This window comes from Varanus komodoensis, unplaced genomic scaffold (genome assembly GCF_004798865.1).
Source record: "Varanus komodoensis strain SLA01 unplaced genomic scaffold, ASM479886v1 scaffold3, whole genome shotgun sequence".
NCBI lineage: Eukaryota > Metazoa > Chordata > Lepidosauria > Squamata > Varanidae > Varanus > Varanus komodoensis.
In genome coordinates, this window is record NW_025335761.1 from 56,129,440 (window position 1) to 56,136,103 (window position 6,664).

The following is a 6,664-nucleotide window of genomic DNA, read 5'->3' on the forward strand; positions in this document are numbered from 1 at the left end:
ACCTTGTGGGACACTGGAGCGGCAGGTGGAAGTCTGCAAGGAGGAAAATACGAGATGTGCGCCAGATTGCACCAAGGATTTGCTAGTCCTCGCTCTGTTCCTCCTGTTCCCATCGGCAGCAGTACAGTGGTCAATGCTGGCAGGCAGGCAGGCAACATCCCAACAGTGCCCATAACCAAGCCTGCAAGAAAAGGCCAAAAGAGCAGGGAGTTACGTCGCCGGCTTCAACAAACTGGTTTTATCCATTTCCATTTGCGCCAATGTTGTCATTATCGCATTGCATTTATAATCTGCCTTTCCTCCTTTTGCAAGAAACTCAAGGCAGCTTGCAAGGTCCTCTTCATCTCCATTTTATTACATTTATTTCCCACTTTGGTCCTTTCAAAAAACTCAAGGCAGCTGACATAATTCTCTTCCTCCTTTCCATACTATCCTCACAACAACCCTGTGAGGTGGGCCAGGCTGAGTGTCTGTGACTGGCCCAAAGGAACCCGGTGAGCTCCATGACTGAGTGTGTGTGTGGTGGGGGGTGGGTAGAATCCAGATCCCCTGAATCCCGGTCCTGCACAGTTTAACCACTACACCACCCTGGATCTCCTAGGCTCTTCTGTAAAGCAAATGGGTCCTAATTGCCCATCAAGTCCATACTCTGAATAGCATCATGGAACACTATATTGCTACTGGGAAAACTTATTCCACCCCTCGGCACCCAGCAATTGGGCGCTCTGCAGCTTAGCGCATGGGGACACGGATCCCGGCTGTCTCAGCTTCCTTTCCCCCCTCCGAAGTACAGATGTAAGACAATCAAAATCAGCAGTCTGCTCTTAGGGTAGGAGGCACACGGAGGCCCCTTGGCCTTTGCATTCTCCCCTCCTCTGAACAGAGCCCCAGATAGGCAGCTGAGCAGCCCTGGTTTGCAGGTGGGAATCCCTCAGATTTCCTTGCTTGGCTCCCCAGGCTCTGGCCGTCTCTCTCCTAATTACAAATTATATAAATGTTTGCAGACTTTGCAAACATTGCACAAAGCATTGTGTCATTTGCACAAAGAAGTGTGTAACTTATGTATTTTGCACAAAGAACGACATCGTTTGCACAAGAAGCCACTAGTTTCACCAAGTGTCTGCAGACTTGGTCTCAGCTCGGCTCAACGTCTAGGCCAGGATTGGGCTGAGATTGGGAAAGAAGTCCAGCAAGCTCAAGAGAGCCGGATTTCAGCCTCATCCTCACATTCCTGGCTATTGGCAGCCTCCATGGATCACACTGTTAATTTTCCAATCGCATTAAAGCATTGGGAAATATTCCAGACTTCATGAGCCAACACACTTCTCTGAATGCTGGCCTTTATGTAGCCAGAATGCCACCATCCATCAACAAGAGGCAGGTATCAGCAGGTAGGGGGAAAACACCTGAGTCTGCAGCAGTCCAAAATGTATTAGGAAAAGAAAATTCTAAAAGAATCCAAAAACAACTCAGTGGCCACAGAATGATGGCTGTTGTACAGAAGGAATGAGAAACTAGGAAGGAAGAGGAGAGGGAAAATGAAGTGCGCTGAAGAGGAACATTCTGCGCTGCAACATTTAGTTGCAGGTCTCACATGCAATTCTCTTTCGCTGAGTAGCAGCTGTTCTTGATGCTGCAGATAGATGGTTTTTCCCTACATTTCTATACATCACCAATTAAGTGAACTAGGCCAAGGTGAGGACTAGACTGCAGGAAAGAAAGATGAAGGAATGAGCCACTGCCAAGGAATCTGGAGGGGGGCCAGCACTGAGAAAAGCTAGCTTCAAACTTCACATTCTTCTAAAACCCAGGAAACTTATGCTTGCATTCAAATGGCAGACATTTGTACCCTCACACAATCACATTCTGTCAAAGCATTTTCAGAACTGTAATTCCAAGTAGTCAGCAGTAGCACTGGGCTAAATAGACCAATTGTCTATCTAGGACTGGGCACCTCATCCTAGTAACTCAGAATCATGGGCTAGAATGCTGGATTAGACATGCAAGATCAAGTTTCCAAATAGGACAGTTACTGTTGTACAAAGTGGTACAAAAGAAGGCCGAATCTGACAAGGAATTCAAGCAATTAGCAGCAGGACGAATGAGGGATTAAAAAAAAAATTACAGATGTGGGGGTCTGAGCCATACTGGGAACTTGGGATGGATTTGGGGGGTGTTAAGCCTTAGCTCTCCCATTGTTTTCCCAATCCCTTCCTCCTTGCCCACCAGAAGACCCTTTTCCTCCTCCTTCCAGGTTCTTTTTCAGCCTTAGAGGGCAGCGGGTGCAATTCTTCCCACACCAAAGGGAAATGAGCTCTCACCAGGTCAGAGCGCTGTTTCCAGCCTCAACAGGAAGGACTGGAAAATAGGCTGTTCCCCGGGATTGCTCCTCAAATTGTCCTTCCTCCCTGGGTGCTGCACACAACCTGCAACCCCACACTAAAAAGAGGTAACAGTTAATAATAGTTAATCAAATCAAGGTTTAACAGGAAAGAATAGAACAAAAACGATTTCCACTCAGAACTCCAAGCATCCCCCCTGTATTCCAGAAAATAAGCACTGATTAACGCAAGAAATATTGCCAGAATGGTAAATTTTTGAAAAGATTGCCTCCATTCTCGCAGGCACTTCTTAGCCCTGCCTCGCTCAATCAGGATACATCTTTGGCTGCTGCGGTAAAGAAAACGCACTCTGTGCATGCTCAGGCCAGCTCTCGTTGGGTATACATCTCTCTCAAGAACGGAGCTCCGCCTTCCAAACAAGCCGGGGAGGCGACCCAGCCTGGCTTGGGTGAAGGTGGTCGCCAAATAAAGTCACTCCTAGACGCTGCGGATCGGGGAGGAGCAGCGTTGCCATCTCCCTGCGCTGGAGGAATCGGACCGCCGGACACGTTAACAAACACTCCGGCAAGAACGGCAATTGCGGGGGGCGGGGAGGCGATCAACTCGTGTGAACGGGCTCTCCGCTCGGCCCGTGCGCCTGGAGCCGGCCAAGAACCTGCCCTCCCGCGCAGGACAGCCGGAACCTGCTCGCTCGCCGGCCTGCGCGCCCGCCGACCGAAGCCCCGCCCCGCGAGAGCTGCCTTTCCGCGCCCGCCCGCGCCTTCCACGTGGGCTCGGCGCTCCCTCCCAGCCCCGGGCAGCCGCGCGAGCTGAGTGGGCGCCGGCGGAGCGACTCGCCTCGGCGCTGTCTCGGCCCTCGCGCGGAGGAGGGATCCAGTCCCTCCGGGCTTGTTGCTTCGGCGCGGAGAGCCGCTGGATCCGCGAAGGAGGGAGCCGGTGGCCGAGGATGCGGCTGTGATCCTGGCGGCAGGCAGGAGCCGGTGAAAGGGAGCCAAGAATTCAAAGAAGGGAGGCGTCCAGGTAAGACCCTGCGCTGTTTCCCACGGGAGAGACTTGGGAAGCGGGCGATCCAGCAGCTTCTGGATGTGGGTCGCGTTTGGGTCACTCTGGAGAATCAGTCCAAGAAGTGTGCTTTTCTTATAAGAACGCGCGGGTGTCATCCTTTCTCCCGCACGCGCGCGCGCACGCACACTTTTCTGTCGCCAAGCACGACTAGAGAACCTCGCCGCTTCTTCAGGAGTAACGTAGTGGCAGAAGATTTGTGGAAAGCAGCGTTGGTTCCTCTCTCTCTGCCTTCCACCCTGACCATCCACGCAGCTCCGTCGCCTGGACAGGTCCAGATGTGCCGCTGAAGTCCTCTTGCATTTCGTTACGGCCCAGCGTGGACCACTTTGATTTGCCGGTGCCTGAGCGTGAAAAGGGTCTTTCCGTGTTTTTCACTGTATGTAAACTGGAGGGAAATGAGTTTTGTGGCGACGGGGAAGTGGCTGCGAGTGTGAAATCAGTGAGCGAGTCGTTACTTACGCTCATTCCAGTGAGCACCAAGGCTATGATCTTGTGCTCTGTGTGCAGATGAATGCACATCACACAGTCCCCCCCCCCGCCCTTAATCTGTGCGTATTTACTTGGGAATAAGTATCACTGAGTTAACTGGGGCAACTCCCTGTCAGAATTGCAGCCTTCAGATCCCTTCGCTCCCTACCTCAAGGGCAGGTTATGTAAATAAGAAGAGGAAAGTTAGGCTGGGCCTGGTTTGTGTGTTCCTGGTATTGGTGCGGTTGTCAGCTCTCATAATGATTATTATTATCATTACCACCGTCTCCTGAGCTCTTGCCACATTATAGTCACCCATCCAGATTTCAACCAAGGCCGATCCTGCTTAGCTTCCCAGATTGTGCAGGCTCAGCTCTCATCCTTCGCTTGCTTTCTCCACGCTCTTGTTCCTGCAACTTCTGCCCACCAGACCAAGCTGAAATGTTTGGCATGCACCACACTAGCAATGTCTATTCAGTGAACTTTGTGACCTTCTCTCATTGCTTGAGCAGATGTGGAAGATAACAAACCAGCAGCTGTTTCTTAATTTTGCATTTACGTTCCAACATTATGAAGTAGCTAACAATGTTATGGAAAAATAAAATCACGGTGCAACCTTACAGATGAAAGTTGCTGAGTTGCTGTTTGTCAGGAGGTTCAGTGCTGTCTTCTGAGGGCTGGGTTTGAGTCAGGACAAAGGTGTTTTGTTCCTACATGTAGTGACTGGCTTATCCACTGCATTCTGAGCAGCAACTGTTGTGTGAATGGCCGTGGGTATCAGCATGCTTCCCACGGTCCGTACTTGTTGCATTTCTTTCCCTGACTGCAGTTTGCAATCTATCCCTCTCCCTGCCCCACCCCCCAATTATTCAGGATGGTATTTCAGGTGTATTCACGAAGTGGACTCAGTTTTGCAGAAACGTGTGCCATAATAAACACGTTAAGTCTCTAAGATGCTGCAAGCCTTTTTGTGATTTTCTGCGACAGACTAGTGCGGCCAGCCCTCTGGAAAGAAAAACAACTACTTCTCGTGAGACAAAACTGTTGCTGATTTTATGACAGCAACCTGGGGCCCTCCTGATGTGTGGGACTACAACTCCCAGCATCCCCCAACCAGCACATCTGGAGGGCAGAAGACTGGCAAATGCCAGCTGAAAACAAGCTCCGACAATGTGAAATCAGCAACAGTTTTGTCTCATGGGAGCGCCGAGCAAAAGCTGAGGATGGCAGTGCTGATGTCTAAAAAGTGAGCAGATGGAGGAAAGAACATGAATAATCACGGGAGAGTGACATTCATGTCATTTCCTGCAGCACAGAGCCCTGAGAGACAGTGACTAAGGAATCCACAATCCAGCAAGTTTCATGGTTAACTGGGTGAGCGCCCAGGGTAAGCACAAGCAGGCAGCTGCCAAGGACACACACTCAAAAAGGGGCCCACTCATGAGACCCCCAGAAGCAACTCCTCTGCTGTCACTTCCTCCTTGCTCACCTGGGCTGTTTCCCTGGCCCAGCAGTGGAGCTGCTGAGAAGAAGCAGTAGGTGCCATCCTGGCAGTGAGAAGGTAGGCTCACTGCCTCTCCGTGGTTACCTTCCCCAGGGGTTGCTAACTCTTGAAGCCATGGCTGGTAGGGGCAGGAGCACTGGAAGAGCTTTGCTGGCTTGGTCTAGGTTTCCACCCAGGGCAGCATCCTGTTCCCAGCTAATCGAATGCCTCCAAGAAGCACACAAGCACAACTCCATTTCTCCCCAAAGGGAATCTGGTACAGTGCCCCTGATGCTGCAATGTGGGGAGAACATTTTCCCGGTGCTTTTAGTAAAAATTCCCTTCCAGTATCTCAAAATAAAGCGCTAGAAAATTTCCTGGGAAATGTTCCAAAAATGAAAATTTTCTAGCACATTATTTTTTTCATTTCATAAGTTCATTAGTAAAAATGAATATATGCCAATGTCAAATACAGTTGAATATTGTATTAGGTCAAATTGTGAGTTTCAAAGTTGCAGTTAGTCGTTCAGGGGGTTATTTGTGAGCAAATAAGTGAGCAAATGCATACATGCCTTTGAAATGTGTACACGCCTCAGTGTAAAATGCATTTAATAAGTTTTTTTTTTTAATTTCTGTAGCACCCAATAGCCAAAGCTTCGTGGGCAGGTTACAGCAATACCTCAAGATTCAATAGAAATAACATAAAATATAGATAACCATACAAACATCATAAAATTCACTACAAAATTTAACAGCCAAATAGAAAACCAAATGGAAAATATTGCAATAGCTAACACAAATTAGATTCCAAGACCTGTTAGACAGCTGACATAATGCCGCAATATACTATTTAAAGCAGATTAAATGCCCTGTCATAAAGGGTAGTCTTAACATGGCTCCAGAAAGAAGGTAGAGACAAGGAAACCGAAGGTCCCTCAGTAGCCTTATTGGAAGTCACATGAACCCTGCTTGTTGGTATAACATGCAGAGTTCTTTGGGTTGTTAAAATTATTAATTCAGTGTTCCCAACCTGGTAACCTCCAACTACGTTGGATCACAGTTCCCAGCATCCTCAGCCATGCTAACCAGGAGATACAGGGGGTGTAATCTAATATATCTGGAGTGTATCAGATTGAGGAAAGCTGAATTAGTGTGTCAGTTTTAAGTACCCCTCTTCTTAAATTTAAAAAATGTAAGGGAATCACATGTCATTGAGGGTTTTTTTACAAGTATTCCAGTGAATATATCCACATAATTTAACAAGCAAACAAAACAACCAGCAATTGTATGTCCATATTATACATTT

At 48.6% G+C, this 6,664-nt stretch overlaps 1 protein-coding gene across 2 annotated transcripts in view; it reads left to right on the top strand.

Annotated features, from left to right (window-relative positions):
• The first annotated feature begins 3,162 nt into the window (after positions 1 to 3,162).
• The window catches only part of INF2 (inverted formin 2), a 40,699-nt gene continuing 37,197 nt past the window's right edge, over positions 3,163 to 6,664 (top strand). The window contains exon 1 of one of the 2 annotated variants that reach the window (XM_044436076.1): positions 3,163 to 3,362. The gene's annotated coding sequence lies outside the window, so the exon portion shown is untranslated. The remainder of the gene's footprint in view (positions 3,363 to 6,664) is intronic. The other variant, XM_044436075.1, reaches the window with a different exon arrangement.